This window comes from Ischnura elegans, chromosome 1 (assembly GCF_921293095.1).
Source record: "Ischnura elegans chromosome 1, ioIscEleg1.1, whole genome shotgun sequence".
In the NCBI taxonomy this organism is placed as follows: domain Eukaryota; kingdom Metazoa; phylum Arthropoda; class Insecta; order Odonata; family Coenagrionidae; genus Ischnura; species Ischnura elegans.
The window spans coordinates 144026214-144051274 of record NC_060246.1 but is presented as its reverse complement, the minus strand read 5'-3'; the positions used below and the strand labels follow the sequence as shown (position 1 = coordinate 144051274).

The 25061-nt window shown below is 44.7% G+C and overlaps 1 protein-coding gene across 1 annotated transcript in view; it reads left to right on the top strand.

The window, feature by feature from the left end:
- Window positions 1-25061, top strand: part of LOC124166085 (mucin-12) — a 584458-nt gene that overhangs the window by 400960 nt on the left and 158437 nt on the right. The gene's annotated exons all lie outside the window — the stretch shown is intronic.

Here is a 25061-nt window from a genome sequence, read left to right as displayed (position 1 = left end):
GTGGTAGCGTGGCAGCACTTCTCCACGTTTAGATGGTCGCACGGACGGGGGAGAGTGATAAATTTGAGCCCGATTCGTACCGAGAGTCGTCCCATTAAGATCCCGAGTTTTCCGGGAGGGAGGGAATGGCTGGCTCCTTCCTTCCCCCTTCCTCTCCTCTATGACGTCTCCCCCACTGCTTTCCTCCTCCGCCAAATCCGTGTCAATTAAAATCCCTTGTTCCGGCGGCAAACGTCGCCCATCCACGAGGACCTCCTCCCGCCCGCCCGTGTCCCAATTCCGCCGACCCATCCCTGGAGCGGCATTTTCGGGCCAGAAACAAGTCGCCCCATCGTAAGTACACCAATGATTCCACCCTCATCCTCTCCCCTCTACGTGTTTTCTCCTTTCCCATCCCTCCACGGTTTACTCGTCCTTTTAATCTGGAGCCTGAAGAGGACGCGTATCGACCAATCTTTTATCGTGACCCGTCATTTTTTATTACTTTGTCAACAGTTTTCTGAATTTGAACTTCTAAATTTTAAAAATAATTGTAAAATATCCATACCTGAGAGACATTCAGACGTTGATAATGGCCTAGACTATATACCCTGAAGATTTCAGGATACAGCCTACGTACCTATACCTCGCCTCATATGTGACGATATACGACCGGCCGAACACAAGTGATGTTCTCTAAACGCGTCCCATCTGTCGCCTTTCCTCTTTCTCTCTCTGCAGCAGCGAGCACTCTTTACGACGTTCATGGTAAATTAGTCTTGTAGTCTTTTTTATTACTTCTCTTCCTTGAGATCATTCTCTTCGCACCCAGAATTTGGTTGGAATGTGTTAAATTGGGTGGTTTCATTTGAGTGGTAGTTTTTAATTTCCGCAAAAAATTCTCACATTGCCAATATGCGATGAAAATACCGCTGCCAATGGCTCTAGAATTGTACGGTAGAACTCAGTTTTACAGCTTATACCGGTTTACTTCTAGTCCTAAAGTTATATGAGTTGTATAAACTACTATCCCTCTCTCTTGAATATCCACAATATTGCTGATATGATCTTTTGGTTTTCAGGATTGGTCAATCACTGCGCAAGCCGATTTTATTAGTTTCGTGACTTCTCAGGCATTAAGTTCAAAGGGAAAACCTCATGGTAATAAATAGTATTGCACTGTGCGTGGTCTTCGCGTTTTCATAATCTGGAAATGCTAATTTCAGAGCCGTACAGTGTCAAGCTAATTAGAGAAAATATGGCGTAATCCTGTTTGATAACTGCTCCATTTCACGAAGCTATTATAGCTCTCGTGTTTGTTTCGCGTTCTGTCTCTGAGGTCACAGCCGCTATCAACGGCTCCCAGAAGTTCATCGCAAATTGCGTTCCGTGTCTTGTGGAGAATTCAGTGATAAATTTTATGAGCATCCAAGAAAAAATGAATGTTTTGGCTGAAAATATCAATCCGTAAGAGTAATGAGATACAAAGGGTAGAATAGGACAAATGTCCCTGACTATCTTGTTTGTGTATTACTCCTTCTGCTCTTGATAAGAGACTTGTAGTCGGGGGACCACGTAATACACTTGGAATAAGTATCGGCGGACACTAGGATTTTAAGGCGGACCATACGACTTCCTCGCTGCACCTCAAGGATAAGGGGCTAATGAAATTTTTAGTAGTTTGTATGACATAATTCCTGTGATGATGACATAAATGATGCAGAGGAAAAACTTAAGATCCGTGGGATTTTCGTAGTCTAGGTGGAATGGGGAATCATCTCATTGCTTCACCGTTTACCATGATACTCTTGTCGGCTGCTGATGAAACTTTGACGTGTACTCTTATGATGATGATTAATAGAATCATCGAAACATTACCAGTTGGATAAGCGAGAGATCGCAAAAATCTGAACCTGACATACATATGCCTAGAATGTTAACGTTCCGCTAGTGTCTTTGCCTCGGCCATCTTATTTGACTACTGGAAAGGTTTCGGCAGATCTCTCGACCATCTTCATGATTCCTGGTGAGGATCTAAGAGGCAGCTTTCGAAACGTTGTAAGTAGCCGCTGTTTTGACTAGGTCGTGAACATTAAGATCGAACTATAGGAATTTATGGGCACTTGGAATGACTTTTCGTTTTTATTTTCGGCCGGCTTCCTCAGGTGCTTCAATCGTTCAGGCTGCTTTGCCGGGCGCGATGTTTCGTCTGGGCGGGAAGTCGGAGTTGCCGGGCGGCGATCGGCCTCTTGCCGGGGACCCGGAATGCTCGGCCGCCCCCGACTTCCTCTCCGCCGCTCTCTCTTGACTACTTCCTCCCATAAACTCCTCTGTCTCACTGCCGCCTTAATTCATTTTATCCTTCCATCTCCCACGTCTTAATTTGTGCTCCCTCCTCTCCCACCCTTCTCCTTCCCAGCAATCACCCCCTACCCCCATCCCACTCTCCCAAATATGTCTCTCGAACCTCAACCCTTAACGTTATACCTCCCCACCCCACTTCTTCATCTAATTTTCCCAATTCCCCCACCCTCTGCCCTTCGGCCTTAGCCACCCCCCGTCCTCCCCCCGCACTCCCCCACCTCATCCATCAACCCTTCCAGCACGAACGCACCGTGCGCGGCACACCAACTATTTCCACGCGAGAGGCGCTGCCCGACAACTCCCTCCCCTCTCTTTCCTCTGTCTTCCTTCCTTCTTTCCGTTGTCCTCGTGGTTTTCCATCAGGAATCGGCATAAACAGAGGGTGCTTGTCTTGGCTGCGAAGCAACCGAAAACATAGGTCGACAGCTTTGCTAGGTGACCCTGTGGTAACTCCGATATTCCAACGTAAGCTAGGCAATAATTGTAAAATTAAATTCTTACGGCAGATAACGGTTACCAGTCTAATTTTGGGGAATTTAGAAACAGTAAAGAGGGAGAATTGAAGTACTATCATACCACGTAAGAATATTTATTTGCATACCTGATTTGTAGCTTTGTAGCGAAACACGTATCTTAAAATGTATAATTTTTATGTAGTAGAGGCACAGTTGGAATATAATTATACCTTCTTTTGCTATCATTTACACAAAAACTTTTTCAAATTGCAATCTGTTTCGTCTTCTACGACTTGAAATCTTAATCTAATGGAAACGTCTCCTAATTAAACGAGATCATAAGGGTAGGTCACATGAGCTTGGATTCGAAATCGTTCATGCATGCGTGGAGGCCAAAAATCGCTCTTTCGTATCCTTCTTTCAAATTGGTTTCCCTTGCGCGGGTCGAGCGTCGCCTGTTTCCGCCCTACGCCCGCTGCGCCCCGACTCTTCGAGAGAATGTTTCCGTGAAGCGGCGAGCGGTAGCTGCTTTCAGTGGGGATCTTCGTTTATCGCTTCCCCGGCAATTAATCTGTTCCCTCGTCATCGGTGTCGGGAGGGCGTCCGATCTCGGCGGATGCTCTATGCATGGTAGCCGAATGGTTAGGGCACCTGGTGCGGGCTTGGGGAATCTTGGTTCGAAAACAGGTCGAAGCAAATTAATTTTCCTCGGGCTAAATTTTGTGATGAAATCTTAGGATATTAAGTGGTTTACAAGTAGGTGTACGCCAGTTAACATGTTTTCGTTAATAAATCGCAAAAAGTAAAGCGATTCTGTATGAGCTTTGGCCGAAATTTTCATAATAGTTATTTTAACATGTTACTTTCAGTTTGATGACTGCTATGGAAGAATTTAGCGCGCAGGATTCGCTCTGATGTTATTATTATTACTACTTCATCTGTTGAATACATGTCTATAATGGAGATTAATGTGTGATAGTAATAAAAAAGTTGTATTTTTTCTACGCTGTGCCGATGTACAAAATTATTGAACTCAAATTCACCGCGTGGGTATAGGGTGCTATAATTACACAGCGAATTGATTCATGTGAAAACATCAAGAATACCAGATGCAGTTAGGATTTTGCATCATGCCAGCCAGACGTTTCAACATAACTTGCTTGTTCAACTTCGAAGTAACAATTCTGGACGTGGATGGGTGTCCTATCGTGCAGTTGAGCATTATCTGCTGAGCATTGACTCTTCTCCTTCGCATTCTCCACGGAGTTTATCTCCTCTTCCGTGGAATCACCTCGGACAATGGGCACAGTGTCGTCGGCACACGTGTGCAAAAATATTCCTCCATTGCGATTGACCACAAACAACGAGTCAAGTCGTGGAAGCGGACGACGGGAGGTCCATAAATCTAGCGACAAATTCGCGACCCTTCGCCTGTTTCCCAGCCCTCTTTCTCCGAACGAGCGACAATGTCACGGGAATTTCTTGCCTTCAAAGGGTGCAAGAAGACCGGACTTCGGGGCTCTGATCTTTCCTTGGACTCGTCTGTCCACTCTTTTACTCAAGCTTGGTAATGGCATCAACAGTGCAGTTGGGAGACGGAGCTGCTCCTTGGAAACCAGAACAATCCTCGATAGCCAATGGTGACGTAAATAAGGTTTTCGTCGCTATTTACTACTTTAGGTAGTGAAGCTACTAATATAAGTTATTATCGCCATGTGGATGTGTTTAACGGTTAAGCAAGTAATAAAAATTTCTCTGTAATCATATTGTAGCCATTGATGTTTTCAAGAAAACTCCCTGAGTAAAGGTTGTGGTTGTTTGAGAAAATCTTTTGTTTGTCCCATAGTTTAGCATTTGTTAATTCTGTAGAATTCAAAGTGGTGAAAAAAAGAAAATGTTAAAATTTTCATCGGGGAAATAGGTTTGAACTTGACAAAAGAACGCATTTATACGTACTTATTGGAGACAATTGATGCCTTTGAATTGCTCGAATATTTGGGAGAATTCACTATTAAGGAGCAAGTCACTCATCGAAATGTGCACATTTAGCGTGCATTTAACGGAGACGCTAATATGGGTGAATGCTCGTTGCTTCGCGCGGGAAAAGCAGTCGAGTCCCTCAGCGGGAGAGCCGAGCGGAAGGGAGAAGATGGCCCGGAGAGTGGCGGCGGGTTCGGCCGGGACCTCCGCGGCCGAGGGCACGTCCCTCCCGCCTCTCTGCTCCGTGCCCGGAAAGTCGCCTCTCCTCTCCTTCTCTTCTCCCCCCCCCCCCCCCCCCGCTCACGGTGCGGATGGCACGTCCGAAGGGGCCCAGGGCATGCATAACCCATGGTGGCACCGCGGCAGGGCTATCCACCCCGCTCCGCCGCGCCTTGCCCAAACGCGGGTGTCGGCGCGCGACGGCAAAGTTTTGGGGATGATTCTGTCCCTTCCACGTGGGGGTCGGCAGGTTCGCTGGAAGGTGAGGTCAAGGAGGAAGGAACGGAGAAAAGACTCGGTGCGGAACACACGTTCAATGGGAAGGAGAAGGAGGGGTGAACTCGGACCATACGGATGCAAAGCCGGTCACCGACACGCATTCGGAATAGTTATGCGGAATTTTTAATTAAGTCTCGCTTCCATTCAGGACGAGTCTCTCTCTCTCCAGCTCGATTGACGATTCCAGTTTTCTTGCCAATGGTGCGAGTTCCTACGGCGTGAGTCGTGCATAGATGGAGTACGCATATGGGTACAAAGAGTGCTGAGCTCTGGCTAGGCCCCCAATGCTAAGGCTTCGAGTTCGATTCCCGTGAATGGTATGGATTTTTCAGTAAATTTCTTATGCGTGTCTTGCTTGAATATTGAATGAGCACTCATTGCGTCAGATATAAGGGCGTAAAATTGTGGTTGGTTTTATTTTCTCAATCTCATTTTATCACGTTTTCCCTCACACCTAACAGCATAATTTATTCTGCGTAAAACGCACAGTGAATCTAAATACAATAAAATATTGTCTCCAATGCAGGCGCAGAGCAGTTATTATCCCGATAACCATAGCTTTCTTAGCACTTGATTTCCTTGCCATTTTTATGCAGCATTTTTCGATTTGTCGTAAGATTACCACCTTGCATACCAATATCCTCAGTTTTGCGCTACAATATTCCTGTATTTACGTGCACAGTGTGGATACTGTCGGATAATTTTTTTGGGCGACAGACGAAATTCTTGTATTTCTATGAATCCGTAAAAATATTCAAGAATATTCAAAGGTGAATTATTTATGCACACCTTTGAGGTTGTTGCCACTAAAAAGCTTGTTTTGCGCTAACAAACACATCATTTTCAGATAGCTGCGGGAGGGCGTAAATGGGTGAATTTATTTCTGAAGATTGCCATTGGCGAAATAAGATTCATCTATTTTTACTCCAGCTGTTCCGCCGACTTTCCACCTATGTACTTAAGTTTCCCGGCCGAGTACGTTTTGCTTGGATTCCACATAATCCGTGTACGGGTCGTCCGGGCACACCTTGTCCATCGCGAGGGTCCAGCGCGCTCCGAAAACATTGACTAGAGGAAATAGAAAAAGCCACTCTCTCCCTCCTATCTTTCCCTACGTCTGTTTGTTTGATTTGGTTATCCATTCGCCCGTGAAAGGAGGCCTTTCCCGTCGGACGGTGAACCCACTCATGCAATCGAGCTTGGCCGTGGAAGAGGAAGCCAAAAAGGACGGGGAAATAGAAGTACCTGTTTGAACCACAGGAAAGGTTTCGGGAGACTTCGAAGAGAGAGAGAGGAGGGCGCTAAAAGAGACGGAGCATTTTGGGGGAAAAGAAGTGAGAAAATGGGAATCGTCATCATGAGTCATAAATCCGAAGATTGGTTCGACTCTGCTCTCTACTCCGCTTTCCTATACGCTAACCTTTTTCATATTAACGGGTTTAACCTATCTTATATCCTTCATTACTTGTCCTATGTAACTCATTAGGTGCCGTCTCTTTTGCCCGTCCATTCTATCTCCTTCAGTTGTCCTTCAGCTATTGTCATCAGGCCGTCATGCCTCATCATGTGGCTAAGTAAGTTTTAAAGGTTTCGAGGGAGATCATATTATAAGGGTTTTAGAAGAATGATCTTTTCTATCACACTTGTTTGCACTTCAAAACTTACTCGGGCACCTTCACACACCTCAACACTCGGGCGATCCATGTTATCTTCACATCACATTTCGAACGCTTTGAAAATGGGAAGAGCAAAGTGGATTTGAGTGTAATGGGGAGGATATATGCTCGTTCGATGGTTCTATTTACCCATTGCGGCGCAGATAATTATGCCATCGACGCTACAATTGTGATTTTCGATGTCCACTTCAGGCATCGGCCGCTGAATTGTATATTTTTAAGAAAAATCCGGTCGCATCGATAAATGATTGCCGTTTGCCGTTCCTAATAATTCCTACCGTAGATCTTAAGCCTTTTATGGTCGATGGCTAAAATCAAGAATAGACGAATGCATAAATGTGGTTATGTGGGGGGTGTTGGTCCCATCCAATGCCGAAAGGCATAGTTTCGTCTCTTCTCCGCGACGCGGCGCCCCTCTAGCTCCGTTTTCCCCCACCCTCAGCCCCCTCCCCTCCACACGTCCCCCCTCCACTGCCTGGTCTTCCTCCTTCCCCTCCTCCTCCAGTCCTTCCCCCACCCTCTCCTCTCATTACTTCCCTCTTCTTCTTCTTCTTCTTCTTCCTGCAGCCTCATCCCCTTTCCCGGGGGCCTCTTCCACCCCCCCTAACATTACCCCCGGGCGAGAGAAGGGTCGGCTGCTGCAGGCTACGTTCCCTGCCGCCGCCAAGGAGGAGCTTGTAGATAGAAGGCGCGCGGGGGTTCTTATGGCACAGTCCTCCTTTCTCTTACGGCCGCATCGAGTTTCAAACCCGGGGAGATGGAGCGGGAGGCCGTTAGACGCAGCAGCAGTCGCCAGAGCCTTTCTCGCTCTCTTCGCACTGCGCGGCTCCATCCCTCTCTTCCTCGCCTCCTCTTTCAATATATCCCATGAGTCCGCAGGTCCCGCGTTCCGTATTCTTCTGCGCTTTTTCGGTTGGTGTCTCTTTTACATGCCCACCATCTGAGGGGGAGGGTAAGAGTACTCATTGAATGATGTAGCTTCGTAACTTCCCAATTCAATGTTTTATTCGTACCAGCTTCTATATTATGCGCGCATCGTCATCATAGAGTACCTATCAAGTTTAGTGTTAGACCTCGAAGGAGAAAGTGGTTATAACTTGTCCATCATTCTTCAAAATGTCCTAAATATCATAAAATCTGAGGAAATTAAATATTTTTTGTTGCTTTCTATGTTTTCAAGCCCCATAATGTACACTATTCAAGGGTGTACTACATGAATCGCCTGCGAGGTTTTCGGTTGGATAATGTGGTTATCCTGTTCTTAATTTTGGGAGTGACCATCGGTTATTTCAGTACTGGTAAAATTCCAGCCATTAACATAAAAATTATTAACTCATATAAAATATTTTGCGCTAAATTCCAAATGTAATTGGCGTTTTTGATTGCTCTCCGCCGCCTTATCGCGGTCTTGGTCTTTCTTAGTCCCTTGACATGTAGACCAACAAGATATTTTATCGAAGCTAACCGCATGTAGTTTAAAAATTACACCAATCAACCGTGAATTCGTCATCACGGCTTGATTCTTGAAAAACAAGAAATGTAGTGTCTTATTGGCGTACCTTATTCGAAAGAATTATTAGTAAGGTGAATGATGGTGAGGTGTGATGTGGAGGGAACTGATCGTGCCTGAAGAAAATTCTTCCGGATTCGAACCCGGGACTTGTAACATTCGCCGAGTGCCCCCCGGGCTTCTAGCCGGCGTCTTATATTTTTTTATTTTATTTTACATCCGCTTCGAGGTTGTTAATGCAGGTATGGAGGCAAAGCCTCAAAATGGCCGGTGCGTGCAAATTGTCCGAGGTCGCTTTGTGCGGGGAAAGTTATAGTCACGCTAAACCCCTCCCGCCTCCACGCGGCTCAGCCACAATGGATGTCCTCCCATCTTTCTCCCGCGCCCAGCCTCCACGCCCCCCACACTATCCAGTAATTCTTAATTTGCCCTCGCTCCAGCCCCTTCTTCGCTCCAAGTCTTCTTCTTGCGTTCCCATGGATGCTGGAGCCTCTTTAATTTGAGGGCCGTTTCAGCGTCGCTCGGTGTTCGCTCTGGATCCCACCATTAATCTTCTAATCATTTCTTGTCGCCCTTCCGCGAGGGCCAAGGGTGAAAAGTAATTATCCAATCGATCTAGTGTGAATGTCCTTCTACGTGTCTCGGTGATCCGAGTTCCAGGGACATTGCTGGTGCAACACTGCTTGCTCCTGTTCCTCAACCGTGTCATCCGAACTGTCTTATCCTTATTTCTAGATTTTTCTCATGCTCCGCAGTGGTTACTGGAATCTGTCGTCATTGTTTTACATCATGAAGCAGCAAGGTAAATCTATCTCACTTCGATTCATGCTGAACTTTAAGAACCTTCTTAATTCAAGTAGTAAAACTGCGATTTTACCTCGCCGCTTAATGAAGAGTCCTTTCAAGGCTAATATTGAAGTTAAAAAATACCACTAAAATTAAACTTGAGGGAAATGAGTTCAATTCTCGGCCTTGCGAATGTTTTTTTTTACGCTAAGGAGTGTTTCCATCATGCTTTCCGTGCAACTCGCATACGCCATTTGACCATAGCAGACTTTTTTCTTGGAATAATTTTCCGTATCCTCACCTTTAGGTTTTTCATCTTATATCTTCAAACCGTCCTGGAGTCACGCCTAATCTATCTGACCCTTCCCTGTTACGCTGCTATCTTAATGGAAATTTCCCCGCCACCTTCCACGAAAGCTTCATTTTTCTTTCCATCTCCTTATTTTATCCTCAAACTGATCCTCCAAATACCAGCCTCGAATGCTTATTATTAAGTTCGCACGGAATTCAGTGAGGGCAAAATTTATGCGGTGGATTCATTCAACATTTCTCGCGTTGTCGTGCCTAGAAAGTAAGAACGTGTACGTTGCGGAGGTAAATCTTACTTTCTCTCAGATGTACACGCATATTAAAAACCGTGGATAATTTATTTTTCGCATTTTGAAACTCAAAAAAAAAATGAAACAAGTCTATATACAAAGGTCTTGGTAAACTTTGGGAGCAATAAATTCCCCCTCGAGGGGCTCGATGCTTCCTTCCTCCCTCCGCAGCAGTATCAGCGACAGGAGGGAAGACGTCTTGTGAGGCTTTCCCACTGCGCCCACTTACACAAGATTTTAATCAAACTCCCTCCTCCTCCTCCCCCCCCCCCTAACCAAGTATATCTCCTCCTGCTTTGGGGTCCCATCCAACAATAGCTGGAGAGCGGCCCGCAGAATATACAAGCCCGCCCTGCCGAAAATCTTGGCTGCGTCGCCTCTGCACGGTAGCCATACCTCCCACCCACACGCAGGATATTCAGTCCTCCCTTGCCACTTTCCTTCTCTTTATAATTCTCTTTCTCCGTTTTGTCCTAAATCCCCGGAACCCAACCATTCTTTCATTCTCGTGCTCCCCCCCCCCCCACTTCCCCTCAACCTACCCCCTGCATTTTTTTGTCCGCTCTTCTCTTTCTTGGAGAAAAATTGAAGCCTTCAAGAATGAGGTGGGGGAGGACCTTCCTTTTGTTGACTTTTCACGGAAAGGATTCTCCCATTTAAATGAAAAGGGTATCAGGCCTAGGAGGGTGAGCGGTGATGGTCCTCTTCGTTCCTGTTACTTCTCATTCCCTTGTTCCATTCCTCTCACCCGGCCAATCTTCTCTCCGGCTCACAGCAACTTATTATTACTTTTTTAGAAACGATCACGAGTTAGTCAGGGGAGAACTTTGGCCAGCAAGTGTACTCAAGGTGCGACAATTCCGTGGGAAACATTTTTCGACTTGTCCTGGGTTCGAACCATGACTTCCTGCGTAAGTGGCGTAGAAAAGCTAACGGTGGCATAAATAGCTAGTTCTTTGAAAATCTGTACAGGTGCTTGCGAAGATATTTACGTATGAAAATTACATCCAAACACCTACACTCGGATCAAGTTACTGTCTGATTTTGGCACCAAGGATGTCGCTGCGCCTAGCTATGGAATAAGAGACGATTGACGTCTGTTATTCGGTCTTTCCTCAGCAATCCACACATTCCCGCATCACATGTAGAAGCAAAGTTTTAATTTTGAGGAACTTTCTATGGTGGAAACGTGGTGAGGAACTGATTGAAGGAGCTTTAAACATTTGTTGGTGCATGTCTAGGTTTCGGAAATGAGAATGACGACTCTCGAGATTTAAATGCACGCGCATGCCGCATTCTTCTTCATTCAAACTCCACATGTTCCCGTTCTTTTTCCCGTCTTCATTCGGGTATTCCTTTTTGAGGCATACGTTCTTGGAGCCCTGATGGCGTGCTCAGCACGACGTTTCTTGGATTGCAGATAATGTTACATTAGTATTGTCGTAATAAGTTGCGTGACTTATAGCCTGCCTATATGGAAAAAATGTAAATTCAACTCCCTTAATCCAGATTTCTTCCTCCTTTGTTGAGCTTTTTATGCGAACTCATATCGGTCAATGCAATTTCGTGGTCGTGTGAAAGTGTAGCAGTGTCCCATTGCAAAAGTAATCTAACGAATGAGACTCAAGAGTGTACGGTAATTTGGTTGTTATTCGCTCAGTTAATAATAAAAAAAGACCGCCCTGCATGAATGATTGCGCTGCAAAGAACTCAATTCTTTGGTTCCGTATTTTTGACTGGTTTCTAAGGAGATTTTTATATATTTAAACGGGAATAGGGATTGTGATTTTCGGTCGAAAAGTGTTCGTTCATTTTCTCACGAAAGACGTGAAGACGAACGTAGCTAAATAATTTCTCATACTCCTCCCTTTGTCTCCACGTTCTGTATTTCAGCACATGCGCTGTAAAATGATCGTATTTTCATACGTTTGGGTGCGAGAGACAAAGGTATTGTATAATTCTCCGATTTATACTCTTTATTCGGGTATTTTTGGATGTACTTTACTTTTTTGTGTACTTTGTAGTGAAACGATTAAATTTTGTGTGAATGGTGAGATTGTAAGACTTCGCCCACTGAAGTTTAAATTTTGTCTCAACGCCTCTCCTCCTCTTCAATCGGTGTAACTGAATATTTTTCCTCACCGGGCCGCTCCGACCCAATAATTCGTCGGAAAATATCTGGTAGGCCCTCACAATTAGCTCCTTCATTTTTCCTCACTTCTATTTCATTCAGCCTGACCTGCTGCTTAATGCCCAGAGGCTATGTGAAAGAATCATATTTGAAATATGAATCTAAAACGTCTAAAAATGTCATCAAATTACCGTGTCTGCAGTAAGAAAATGGATCCATACTTGGATAAACTTTAATGAAGATAGTATTTGCGTGAGGTTTGTGCCATTAATTAATTAATTCATGCGCCAAAATTAGTCGATCGAGTGTTGGTAACGAAAAAAAGTTTATGCTGCGCTGCGTTGTGTTGCAACCCTGCAGCAGGGATATTCCCTCGGCTGCCTTCTCCACCCTCTCAGAATAGGGTTCCTTTTCTTGGACTCTCCTTTGCACGACGACGAATTAAAAAGTTGGGACGCGAGGAGCACCGGTCGTATATCTCTTTACGCGGCGTAAAGGATCCGCGTCGGAAATAAAAGCGCGTATGAAGGCAAGAGGGAAAATTAAGCGCGGAGGATCAGAAACGTGCGTCCGGATGGGATCCTTGCAGCAGGGATATCTACGCGTGTGTGCGCGAAGCTCATGAAAAGCAAGACGTCGGTTACACCGAAAAGCTCTCTTGAGCCGAGTTATGGCGCCTTCCCCCCCCCCCCCCCCCCGCCCTCCCTTCCCTTCCCATCCCACCCTTTCGGCAATCGAAGTTCTTTTTTTTATTATCCATACCCCGCCCCTTAACACTCAACGGCCCGCTTTAATATGCGGCTGTAAAGTTTTACGCCCTCCGCCTCCGCTTCCCCCACCCCCGCCACCCTTATATGCCTACCTACCGTTTCCTTTATCACACACTCTTCCCTTACCTACATCCATTCTCTCTTCCTCCTCCTTTCCCCTCCTGCCCTCTGCAGTCCGCCTCTCGTGCCACCCATAATGCAGTGCGATGTAAAGCGATGCTCGCGATCGGGGTAAGTGCGTACCGCTGGTAGGTGGGTTCGCAATCCTCTCTCCATCCCCTGAAGTAGATGGTGGAGTGATCATAATGGACATGATGAACTTCCCGTTAAACCTACGTGCAGTGCCTCCCAATAGTGTAGAATTTTTTTCCTCTTCTACCCCGAGTACCCTGAGCTCAATCATTCCGGCCGGCCTCGTTGGCGGGGGGTTAAGTCCACGCCTTCAAACCGATTCGAGCTCGCGGGTTCGATTTCCACCTGGATAGTTCGCCCCTACCACGGGCGTGGATGTTCTTGTGAGTTTAATTGTTAAATTCTATGAAACCCCCGATGTAAAGGCCAAATAGTGCTGTTTTCGGTGGTGTGGAAATGATTAAAAATAAATAAGAAAATGTGGATAGTTCTCTCACCCGGCTGGGAACACGAAAGAACTTTATTTATCCAGTTAATTCACCGGGAGAGTTTTCGATTTCTCTCTCTACATGAAAAAGAAACATAATTGTAAGGCAAAAGGAGATAAATCTTTGAGAGATTTCCGTGCAGAATTTTTTTAAGGATTACCAAACCGAAGAAGGAAATGAGTGCAAAGAGGTCATTGTGTTTTGAGTATTTTCTTAGTGAATTTGGAGGTTTAAAAAAATGCGATTGTCTCGTGAAAGTCCACCGCGGGCTCCCTTTTGTGCTCGTACCTAGTCTTTACGCGCGAAAGTTTTTCCGCGGTGCAGCAATTGTTACTCCATCATCGTCGGTCGCTGCACGGAAGGAGGTTTTGGGGCAAACCTCACCCTGGAGTCAAATCTTTCGCCGGCCCACTCACTCTTCGCGACTCCGCCCTTTCGTCGGTCCCCGTGGCGGAGAGTGAAGTCTCCTTAGTATTCAGCGCCACACCCAGTTCCAGGCCAGGGCATGAAACAGCCAGGTCCCCATCGAGGAAAGGGGTTCCTTCTTCCTCCAACGACGTTTGCGAATGAAATCGTTTACTCTGGATTCCGTCCTCCCTTAGTGGGCGTGGTTGGCAGTCGCAGGAAGTCATTTATGAATGACTTTCTTAACGAACATCATTACGCACCAAGCATGCAAGGATCAAGGTGTGAGTGAGGTGATGAGCTAAGGAAGAAAACTCATTTTTTACCCTACTTTAGAACGTAGGCGAATGTGTGGGCGAATGTAATTTCCATTTTATACAAGTCTTGTAGTTCTACTAGAGGCGTTTGTGCATTTTTTCCATAATATTTTACCATGGCACTGCTTAGATGAAGAAGAAATGAGTTCTATTTTAATTTAAATAAAAATGGAAACATCAGCTCACGAAGTATTTTCTGGTTGTAGGCTTAAAATTGGGCAAACATACTCTATTCTGTGACGTTTTAGTGCGTATGTATGCGTAGCTAAGTAATTGCTTGCCGTATGTGACTTACTACCGAGGATATATTTGCACTATTGAGGACTGGTGATTAAGTCATTATGGATGAAAGGATGGCAGGAAACATGTTTCCGGCTGTTTTCTTCGCTAAATTGGAATTATATCCCCAACAACATCAAATCAGGATCGAACATTCTAAAATATATTCGGTGACTTTACAGGCTCTGAAGCCAGACTCGTTGAATGGGAGTCTAAAAACTCCATCCGTCATTTCTACCCAATTCTTCTTATCCAAAGGTAAAAATTTACTTCCCTAAATCTCACGTAGTTCAGAGCAATTATTTAAGCTCGTGGAGAGTGGCATTTTAGTTAAATCAGGTCGCCACCAGCAGTCGGGCGTAGAGTCGTGGGGTAAAAGTTTCACAAATTACGCTTCGACCCTTTACGGTTTTCCGCATTATCGTAATTTGGTGGGGTTTATGGCGGCCGACCTCGCGCTTAACTTTTTCGCCTCCTTAATCCCCAAGCCTGCGCCTTCCATTCAGAATCCGATGCACCTAACGAACTTAACTCCCCTCCCACCCCTTCTCCTAGCGGAGCAACTTAGGACCCCCCTCTCAACCAAAGGCGGAAAAGCAAAAATCAGGGTGATGTGCTTCGTCAGACGTATTCCTGTGGATAACCCATTTCTCTCGGAACGAATGTCTGGGTCCTTTCAATATGCGATCGACCGATAAATTCCCAAATCCTGCGGAAGGGGGTGTGAGGAAAACTTTAACCCTCCCACACCTCTCCCAACCCCCTCCTCCCACCACTTCACCCGCAGCTGGCCTTCGTTTTAGATGTTCCGCTCATGATCCAGGTAATGGTGGAGGAGGGAGTTGGGGGGTAAGATGTGTTAAAGAAAAATGGTGCGCCAAAGGAGATCTGTGTGTGTGGAGTGAAGGGGGGAATGGCTCCGTGTCGGGTTCAAAAGGAAGATGTATGGATGTCGAATTAGGGGAAGTGAATTTTTATCGGAAAATAATATTTCTGTGAGATAAATTTCAAAGGCGAGGCGCCAAACTTGTTTGAATTTTCTGAGGCATCTGGTTCCTTTGCATCCATGGAGCGGCGGACTACCGTAAATTATCCCGAGATAATTTCCCTACAAAACAGATTACTCAATCGAACTACTCGCAATATTTACCGGGATTTATAGAGATTATTATAATACTAATGACGGTAATGTTTTTATATCCTTCCTAGCATAAATGGATCGATATGCAAGGGTCGTTTACACTGTGAAACAGTTTTTTATTGAGATCTTGAAGCCCTTAGTCAGATCTGAGAAAATGTAATGCTGGTGAACATAGGAGCATAATATCTTCGTCCACCTAAAAAATTGGTCATTTTATCGTTGACGCAATAGAGAGCCTTAGTTTGACCGCAAGGATTCCCGAAAGTTAGAAGCACTCTTGCAAACCTTTAACTTTTTTGATGAAAATCACTTAGCTCGCGATAAACAATTCATTCGTTCTTTCTTTGTCAAATTGGACTTTTTGCAAGTTGCGTTGCGTTTTAAATCCTCATGATATAGATCTGTGAAAAAATTGCTACGTCACGACGCGTCGTTCTGATTGGACGGTGATTGTCATATTTCGAGGTGAAGCAGAAAGTGCCTTAAAGTGATTATATTTTTGCACAAAAAGGATCATTAAGTTTTTACTCACAAACCCACCATTATAGAAGGACGCTAAAAATCCTAAGATCGGTCCTAGCCTCGCCTGTGGTCCACTCGTCCATGCTGGCGTGTCGATTTGTTTAGTTTCTCCAATACACCTTCGCGTTCTCAAGCCTTCAAGCGAGGAACCGACGTCCTGCGACACGACCGCGACGCGACCGTGAGGTGCCTCCGCGTGCAGAGTCACGCGCAGTAGGCCGAGTTACGAATATTCGCAGCCTTCTCTTGTTTGAAATACGCACTGGGCGGGAGTGGGGGGTGGCGACGGTGTGGGAGTGGCCGTCCCGCCCACGACCCACAAGTGTACTCTTTCCTCTTCTTCACCCTTCCTCCATTCCCATGCTGATTGCGGAGAATGTGAGCGCTTGCATTCCACGGCGCGCACATCGGTCTGTGGCGTAAGTCCGCGGACCAGGAGCTGTCGGTTATCTACAATACAAACCCCGGGAAAGGAATTTCACGCCTTGGGTATGGTTCGGATTGACACGGTGGCTAGGGTACATGCGTAATACTCGGACCGGTCTGAGGATTGTTAGCTTCTTATCTTAGCGGTGGATATGTGAGTAAAATTAAGTCATCCTACATCCCTACCCGTCTGTCTAATTTCGCCGAGCCATTACCATTCCATATGGGAGATCTAGTGAATCCTCCTCGCCTCCTGTTGCAAGCACATTTACTACGCCCTCTCTATACCGGCCAGTGTTTTGTGTTTCGGCTCGCATATGAGGCTAATGCGAATATTTTTGCTAGATTTTTAATGGAGTCCAAACAATTAACTATTTTCGTTTTAGTCCGGAAGATACCGATCCCAGGCCAATCAGTAATGACACAACATTTTTTCATAGTCTTCGCTAAGAATGAACATCGGCCATAGAAGTTTCATCTATGGAGTCATCTTATTGTCAGTAAAATATGAATTCATGTTGGAAATTCATCTTTTTGGAATTCATCTTTTATAAACTCTGTCAACTCTTTAACAACAAGTAGGTACCATGACATTAATACTAACAAGTATCTGTAGGCCTCTTGGTTCAACGGGCACTCTGGTTGAAGGAATGGAATACCTGCCAGGTCGACAGAGAGCATAACAGGAAGCGCGCTTTTGATACGACAGCGAAACGCAGGATACCGTATTGTCGCTTGTTTTCTTATTTTTGTTTACCTACCTTCCGTATGCGTTTCGTGCTACATCGAGCGTCAAGTCTGATTATGGATAGATGCTCGTTCATTTCGTTTTCATCATTTTTATTTTTATTCCTCGATTTCCCGAGCTAATTTCAACGCTGGAAGTCAGTGTGTTGTCATTCGATTCTTTTCCCATTAAGAATTTCGTTCCAGGAAATTGCGCAGGGTCTTTATTCCTACGGCAGGCGAAGAAAATTCTCCCCGCTTCATAATTCCTTCGTAAGCAACAGCGTTTCGCTCAAGAGATGGCGAAAATTTTGAGGAAATCCTATACGAAAGCTCACTCACTCACTCTCTGGTTGGGATGGCGAAGGGAAAATAATAAATCAGGGAAAGGGAAATAAAACGGCAAGAAGGCTCTCTCTTCACCGACCGACCCCTCTTCCTCACCAATTTCCCGTGAAGTGCGCTTTTAAAATGGATAAAAGGGAAGGTGGCCATTCTCACATAGACGCTCCTCCTCCTCCTCGTCCTTTACCCCGCATTCCTCAAAATATATGCCGAAAGTTACGACCTTCACTCCCTCACGTTATATGTGTGAGCGTGAGGAGTACCCAACTACCCACGTACTGCCCACAGACTCCTCGTCCAACCCACCCCCGGGAACAGCCGGCGTTTCCACCAACGCCGGGATGTTTCCCTTGGCTTCAAGTCGAAGCGAGGAGGTTCGGTGAGGTTCCCCGTTAACTTTTTACATGTGAAACCAATGTTATCCATCCGTAGTATTGCCTATTCACAATAGACACGACTTACTCGTTATTATTAGTTATGTCGTGTTAAAACCAGTATGCCATTGCTGCTTACTCTTTTTGGAGTATGATTCGCGCTTTATTATATCGCTCTGCAGTATGTGGAACATTTTAATGGCTTAGGTAGACTATCTTGCGTGCTATACACGTATTGCTGATTGCGGGTTTATTATTGAATTTTCTTGTTCACTATTTCATCATTGCATTTTTTGGCAATGTTTTTGTTTTTAATAGATGACAGTCCTTACTTCGTCAATTGCACAATGCTATATTCCTTTTTTCTCCGGTATGATTGTGTGTATTATATTACGCTACGTGTCCGTCACCTAACGTAATGTTTTAGCTGTGTTTTGAGTCATTCGCAGCCGTAAAATAGATGCCACTCTCCCAAAGATAGTTTGAACATATTCTGATACGTTAGAATGTTATCTGTGATCGTGCATTGAAGAGGCCCCAAGGGCCGATTTTAAGCTTATTGTAGATGAGACAATTTGCGGCGAAAATAGCATGCAGCCAACACCGTCGTGACCTGGGACGCTGGGACCAACTTGCTGGTTCTGCCTGTCCTCTTTCACTATACTTACTCTTCAGCTGTGGCAGGGTCGGAGAAATTGTTAGGGCCGAAGCCTGATGAGTGCTTTCCCGCATGAGGTTTTTCTGGTGCCTCTCCACCTTTTCTCGGAAGGAGCCTTTCCAGGGAAAAAGGGCGGGTGTTTGCCGCTCAGAGGCAGGCATCTCGGCTGTTGCAACGGGATGTCCACCTCAGCGAGGTTTCTCAGATTCTGAAGAATGAGTCTCTTTTTTAGGAAAATACACGATTTTCCTGTGTCATTACGTCATTTTAGGGCAAATATCTTTTCTGATTCGTTTCCAGTACGGCAGTTGTTCAAATCTTAACTTTTTCTATAAATAAAAATTTTTGGAGTCAATTTTTTTTAACTTAGAATTTTTCTCTTAGTCAAAGAAGCTAATAATATTCATCAGAAGTGACTCTATGTAGTAATTACTAATGAATTATTTCGGTAGTAGTAGTGAAACCTATTTCAGATTCAAGAAATTAACATTTTCCTACATTCAACACCAAGTGAATCGACCGATTTCTCTCTGAACGAATTAGAAGATTCATTACAAATGTCCAGTACTTAAAACAAATTCGCAGCTTCATTCTTTGGGAAATAGTTATTGCTAACTTAATAATGAAGATTCATAAGATTTTCTCGAGTCACGCTGGGCACGTTTCACTATACTAAACCACGATGCACAAATCACTAACGCCGAAAGTTCAGTATGGCATCTTAAGAGTGTTAACTGCGAGTTAACACTGTGCGAAAAGGGTTTTATTTCGGCCGTGTAGACGCCAGTCACCCGTGAAGAGTGTGCAGCAGGAGTAAACTTCATCAGCCGACAAACTTAATGGCCCGCGGATAGGGCTGGAGCCCTTGAAAAACCATTTCCATCTTCGAGCGGGGAGGTTCGTCCGAAGAGAGCAAGCAGCCGGGCGAACGCGCTTTCACAGCCGGCGTGAGGGCGGGCTACTGGCGGGCGTTCAACTTTCCCTGCGCCGCGCTACCCGTCCGTCTAATTTCGCCGAGCCATCCATCCCCTCAGGAGATCCAGTGAATCCTCCTCACCTCCTGCAAGCACACTCGCGTATGAGGCGTACGCGAATATTGACGCTAGATTATCGACCCCACCAGCCCAATTCCGAAACTCTCATTCAAATGACGCCTATTTATTTCGAGGTGATTTTTTCGCTGCAAATATTGGACTAAATAAAGTTGGATTTGCGTGTTTGTGCTCTCATTAAAAACTGATATCGCATTCAGAATTTTCAAAACTACTTTAAAGTTCTAATATACGTACCAGAGCTTTTAGCTATGACCGGTTTCCATCGGAAACGTATGAACAATGGTTGAAATTGAACAAAATATTGTATCGCTCGTATCGACTTCTGGTGATTAACCAAATTTTTTTAAATTTTCTCCCGAATATCTGAATTCCACTTAGAATCGCATTTGACCATGGTGTTCCTCACGTGCAAGTTCTCTCTTCTCCCCCGAGTATTTTATAATTTCCTTTTGAGGATTATTAATGCACTTAACTAGCATAGATTCAGCAAAAGGCGCTGGGGACCTCGGAGACCTCCGGAAAAGATTGAAGGATTCTCTACACCACAGGCATTCTCCTCATCCGGCGAAGATCTGTTGTTAGCATTGATGTTAATGGCAACGCACTCACGCCCTCCCGAACGGTGAATTGTGTGACGGCTCGCTTGTAATGTGGGAATCTATTCGCGCCGTCGCGTCGTCCTGGCCCAAAGTTTCCGCGGCCAATGCGGAAGTCATCCGGGCACCGAAGCCAACGCACTCCCACCGGATACGCACTCGGTTAATTCCAGTGTCGAGGGAGAGAAAGAAAAGGGAAAAATAAAAGGGAATTGAAATAAATGTGTGCCTTTGTTCACGGTTCCATGGTCCGTCTTATCTCTCCTCTCCATCGCATTCTATTCAGATGCGATTGTTCCGATGTAAAAGCCACGGTCGTTTTGGGGAAATTGATTTCAATTCTCAATTATTCCGTCCCGAGTAAAGCTCTGGAGCGAACGCAAGGACTGAGAGGGGAGCAGGAAGAGGTCTAATTTCGTATCCCGATTCGAGGCCGAAACAATACGGTTAATGGTGTCGAGGAGAACATTACTTTCTCGTGGTTGCACCGACAAATTAATAAAAAGAGGTTGTCGATATGTTTCCGTGCTGTTGCGGCCGACACAGGCATTTTGCGGGTAAGTTGATTGTGATTTCGTTCCGCTTTCAAAGTATGAGAATTTGTTCAGAACTACTGTACCAAGGGCATCTAGGTAATGTTTATTCCCGATTAAATGAATATCTTATGTATGCTTACGACAATTGTTCCATGTAATTTTGCAGTGCTTTTGTGTTGTTTTTTCTCCCCTTGTGGTCCTACATTACATGCTATTTTTATATTACATCTGATTTCAAATGGGAGTGATATCAAATTGTTTTTCAACCTATTATCAATAGTTATAAATGGGTGTAATTTTTAATTTGCGTAATAATTAGAATTCTTAAGCGATGCTTTACATTTAGGGCGCATGAGTAAAAGTAATTTTGCCAGCAGTATCAAAAGTTTGTTTCCTCTAGTCTTAGGTCAAATGAACGTTTTTCTCTTTTAGGATCAGTGTCAGAAAATTATTTCTTTTATACGGTGCCCTCGAGAGCTCCGTCAGGTAGGTTGAGGAAATAGCCGGTTAGCAAAAAAAAGGCTCTGTGCATGTGCAGTAGCCTTCGTCGTGGTGAGCTAGTCTTTTCTGCCCCTCATCGGAATTTACCGATAAATTGGCGAGCAAGGGAATGCTTATTGGAGGTTTTTCTGGAAGTAGGTCTCAATTTCACACCCTCTAGATATATGGATCGATTTCACGGCTTCACGTACAAAACTCCCAGGCAATCGAGGTTTTTGACGGCCGTTACGATTATTCTTTCATGATTTTTCGTCACAAAGGCGACCAATTAATGCCGTGAATGGCTTCGTGCAACCGATCTTTGAGGGTGAGAATGCGCTGCATCGCAAAGTTCCAAGACGCATCCTTAAAGGAATCTCGCTTTTTTTTGTATCACCAGTTTCATTGGGCGGTTTAGAGGTAGCCAAAGCATAGGTCATCAAATGCACCGTCGCCATCCACCTAGCGCATTCATTGTGAGCCGTGCTTCGCCTATCAGGTACCAACTTCCCCTTTCTCCTAGAAAAGCTCAAGGTTCCCTTGTCGAAGCGTAGAGAAATTAGTCCTCACCATGTCGTGGAGGGATAAAAGGGAATGATAAGGAATAAATGCCACATTCACGGCCTCGGTCGAAAATCTGCGACTCATTCCAGCCATCAATGTGACCTGAGGCTGATTTGAATCGATGGCGACACCGAAGTACATTAGACAGCAGCAGTCTTCTCACTCCTATCAATCCAACTTTACTTTAAAGTCACGGTGGTGAGAAATTTTCTAACCTCCTCGGCTGCACTCATAATCTTGAAGTGACATGTTCTTAAAATGATCTTTCCCATGAAGCGATGGTCAATTTTTCAGGCGCTCATGTGAAGCGCAACTTTCTTGGGCTCAGTGCACATTTATTAAAATGACTTTTTTGTTCTCCCCACAAGTCTTTTCCGTTGTTAATGTCAAGTAGAAATGTTGTATGGACCTATCTACACCCTCGTTAGCTCGCTAATTGCTGTTAGGATTTTGACAATAAAGCAAAATAAGTTACGGCTTAGTGAACATGTGATTCCATTTTTGTTGAGAAGCAAACAAGGATAGTAAACTGAAGTTGATTTATTAACATGAAATTCAGTGCAAAAAAGAGTTACAGTGACAGTAGTGACTAGTTTACGTAAATTTCGGTAATTACCACATGAATTCGGAAGCCTAAGTTTTTATCTGGTATACTTATTATGTAGACTATTACCATCCTAGACTGGCTACAAGCTTCAAAGTCGTGGAAAATATTTCACCATTTGTAAGTAATTCACGAATGCTTTAGTACCACCCTCTTGTTTATAATGAGTGAATGGATGACAAACCATGGTAAGGATATGTTCGTTTGAGACAAAATGACTCATCAGTCCATTGGTTGATAGTTTGCATGCTCTTGTTTCTTGTTGCTAAGGGATTCCCGGCCACTTTGGAGAGAGAGAGAGAGCAACCGTTTCCCCCTGCAGATAGGCCACAGTCATCGCAAGGCTGTCACAGCCGCTCCTTGCTCATCACCACCGCCCACACTTCTTTCTTTCGGTGTCCTTTAATAAATAGATGCCAGGATAAATAGACCAATGGTTAGAGTGGAAGAGCATGTTTCGCTTAATTGCTCCGAATTCTTCTCGGACGCGTTCATTTCTTATGTAAATAAATAATCCTCCATAATGAAGGAACCATCGGGCTGATGAATGATAGGCCCCATGACTATCTGTCTGGCAAGGATCCTCGCCAGTGAGATTCCTGTGGTCCAACCATAATTCACGTCACGCTGTGGAGCGACTGGTTTCAGAGGTGCGGCATAGGGCGACTTGTGTGTGAAATGGGTAAATAGTTACGTCACGCAGGAAGTGACTGAATTGCTCGTGACGAGAGGACGATCTGAAAGAGGTCTTTTGTACTCCGGCGTTGGAAAAGGCAGTCGGTGGCCAACTGTGCCCGTGTTTATGTTAATTTTTTCCTTTAAAATTGTATGGTAATTGCTAAGAGAGTTTTTGGGGTGAAGTTTGTTAAGGTAAAACGCGGTGACTAAGGCTGGTGGGTACTGATTATGGTAAGAAGATGAAGGCTCAATGGGAAGAATTATTGTGAAGAATTTAGGAAAAGTGCCTCTGAAAAAGATTAATAATTCTCCAAATGTTTATGACGCAATTTCTTTAGTCTCAGTTCTTAGACTCCATGAAGAAACCTTGAGTTAACTTCTAAAAACTAACTTTAGCTTTTCCTAAATAGTAGTCTGAAAAAATATCTAAAACTTCAAGTCGAAACTCTCAACCTGTGTTTTAATTAGTGTTACTGCAATACCAAATATACTCCCAGATTTCAAATCTGTCCCCTGCAATCTAGAGGAAAGTCCACTTTTGGTCACTCGCAAGCGAACTTCATTATCTTTATACGCCCTGTTTTTATGCGCATTTGCTTTCCTAGAAATGTACCTCCCAGCCCTATCTCCTACGAATAGTCTTCTTCCATTTTTTTATCTCCGTCATTAAGAGGCACCTTAGCTCAGGTCTTTTCTTAGGCTCCCGGCAAACAATCGGACCCTTCCTCGTCATCGACTTCCCAAAATGTTCTTCTCCCGCCAAAGCTGGCTCCGCCCACATCACTATCTCCCCTCTTCCTCTACTTTTGGAACCGTTATTTCTATTCCCATTCATGATCTCTCACCTCGGGAGGAAGGAAGTCTAGCGCTTTCCTTTGTCTCGCCTCGGAATTTGCATGGGAACTATGGAAACGGAGCGGCCGTATGCAAAAGAGACTCATCCTGCCCTATTGCCTTTTCTCCTCTGGCTTCATTTTTACCGGTACTATTCTGTTTGCCGACGTTACCATCTTAAATTTCAATTTAAATTTAAATTTAGCCCGCTTTTTGTGTTCTGCATTACAATTTTTTGCCCTAACTAGTTTGCTCCATTGATATTATTCTAGGAAATAATCTATATATCTTTCGAGTAAATCGCTTGCAGGAAACGTGGTAGAGGAGGAAATATCTTGGCACCTTGCATGAATGAACTCAGTCATGCCATATCGCTGAGTTGCATTTTCACTTAATTAGTTTGATCAAAATAAATTTTACCCCAAGTTATTGCATTTTCTAGTTATATTTCCGCCCCTTCATCATATTGGATTCTTGTTCACTCTGTACTGTGGTGAAGAATTTGCATTTTTGACCAGCTTGTAGTTTTCATACTCAAAACCTTTAATTACATTTCTTATAATTTTTAAAACATTATTCTCGGATCCTAATCGACCAAGCCATCTACATTCTCACCAGTAGAATATCGCGATGAATATTTTTGTATATTTTCCGCATATTACGTATTCCCATTCGGCAAGACCGGGAGCTATCCATGCGTTCTCAATCCCGCCTTATCCCTGGCGGAACTGATACACCTGATGACGAAAGGGAAGCCGCCATTTATGATCACTCCTGCTTAATTTTTCTCTCCCATTTTCGGAGAGCCTCGCGGTGAGTTTTGGAAGACTGTAATTACTATAATTGAACCACTACGCTATGTCCCACAAACTGCTACCGCGTGCAGGGTGGAAAAACGATTTTAATCTTGGCACGAGAGAGAGAGAAAGGGGTTGTGTATCTCGTCGGATATACTCGGGGATACCACTCTTCCTTCCAATTTGCCCCAATTATACCGTTCGATTGCGTCCACCCCTCCTCGTCATAAAGTGGAGATTCAGTGAGCAATTTTGGATCAGCTGGGACCCATCTCGACGGCAGTTTCTCCGTCTTCGGGGTCGCCAGGCGCCGGAGTCGACACGTGCAGCGACACCCGGTTTGCCGACCGCTTCCC